Source organism: Theropithecus gelada, chromosome 2 (assembly GCF_003255815.1).
Source record: "Theropithecus gelada isolate Dixy chromosome 2, Tgel_1.0, whole genome shotgun sequence".
NCBI classification, from domain to species: Eukaryota; Metazoa; Chordata; class Mammalia; order Primates; family Cercopithecidae; genus Theropithecus; species Theropithecus gelada.
This window is the reverse complement of record NC_037669.1, coordinates 54,012,439-54,014,112: the sequence shown is the minus strand read 5'-3', so window position 1 is coordinate 54,014,112 and position 1,674 is coordinate 54,012,439. Positions and strand designations below refer to the sequence as shown.

Sequence of the window (1,674 nt, the reverse complement as noted above, 5' to 3'; positions counted from 1 at the left end):
ACTCAGTCTCATGGAATGTTTGGGCTGCTGTCCCCCATGCAACATGTTATAATGTAAAATGTTCAAACCTGCAGAAAAGTTGAAAGAATAGCACCCACATAGTGACCCCCATCTTTATTACATACTGCCCACTTATTTATCTCCTTATCCATTCACTCTACTTTTAAATGCATTTCCAAATAAGAGGGAGACATCAGAATATCTCTGCTTGATGTTGTTACCCAGAGTTCAGTTTATTTGTGCCTTTTAAAGGTAAAATCAACATATAGTGTGATGTACAGATCTTAAGTGACCCATCAAGTGACCATTGACAAATGCGCACACTTGTCCACTCAAATAGAATCAAGATAGAAAACATTGTTAGCTGCCTTTTATTAGTTCTGCAGTTTTGGGCTGGTTATTTAACTTTTCTGGATTAGTTTTCAGAGTTAAAAATAAATAACGTTGTTGAGAGAATTAAATGAAATAATATGTGACAGTGCCTGGGGCACAATAGACACATGGGTTACGCAGTCAGCCTGCTTCAGTGGAATTCCCACTCCACTATGTTCTGGCTGTGTGACTTTGGACAAGTTGCTTAACCACTCTGAACCTCTGTTTCCTTCTCTGAAATCCGCCATAAAACTTACTTTTTAGCAACATTCTCAACCCTGGCTGAAAACTAGAATTACCTGAGGAGCTTCTAAATATTACTAACATTTCCTAATTATTTGAAAATTTGTAAATATACTTTTGGATTAGAGAATGGTTAGAGTTAAGAGAACTGGGTTCCACTAACTTCTGCTAACATGGGTGTCAGCTTTCTGGACCTCAGGTTTTCATCTCTAAAATGGCTGCATCATGGGCTTGTTATGATATATGAATGAGCTGATGGGTCTGAGAGGAGGTTGAGAGCTGTGAAGTGTTCCATCCTTATTAGATATCTTTATTTAGAAACCTTGGCATCAGAAGGGGCCTTGTAGATCTTAGTTGGACAGAATTAGCCATTTTAGAGAAGAGGAACCAAGGCACAAGGAAGAACTGAACTTTTTATCATACCTTAGAAAATTCAATCTGGCCTTGATGATGCCTCATGCCCCAGGGCTACAGTGACCCCAAACAGATCCTATCTTACCTTCCTCAGGCAGCCTCTCCCAATCATACCGGTATCTTTCTCTTTCCTCTCTTGTCTGCTTTATATAGTTAGGAATTTATTAGAAATGGTCATGTTTTCTACTATATAGAAGCAAAGAATTTAAATTGGTGACACAGCTACTTCCACTACCCATAGCTGTGCCCCAAACAGACATTAGTAATGGATGACTGAACTTTTTCGCACTGAGTCCATGACTGCCTTACCTGTCTATCCTACAGAATACTCAAGCAGACATAATCAGATAATCACTGTTGACAGGTTAAATAAAATCTCTTTTGCTATTTTTCTAAGATGAAATTTAAATAAATATTGGCTGGCAATGTGAGTTGCTTTGTTTCCCCAAATAGAGTATCAATTCTTCAAGGACAGGACCATATATTATCTTCTTTCATATTCTAACAAATGTCCAGGCATTTTGGAAAGCAGATATCTTTAAGCTACCTTTCTTTGACTGGAGAGGCAGTGTGCCATGGTGGGCAGCACAGGGTCTCTGGAATAGACAAACCTGACTTTTTTTTTTTTTTTTTTTTTTTTTTTTT

The 1,674-nt window shown here is 38.0% G+C and overlaps 1 long non-coding RNA gene across 1 annotated transcript in view; it reads right to left on the bottom strand.

Annotated features, from left to right (window-relative positions):
- Positions 1–214: 214 nt before the first annotated feature.
- The window catches only part of LOC112619531, a 5,249-nt gene continuing 3,789 nt past the window's right edge, over positions 215–1,674 (bottom strand). The window contains exon 4 of the long non-coding RNA XR_003118244.1: positions 215–1,640. This is a non-coding gene — a long non-coding RNA (uncharacterized LOC112619531). The remainder of the gene's footprint in view (positions 1,641–1,674) is intronic.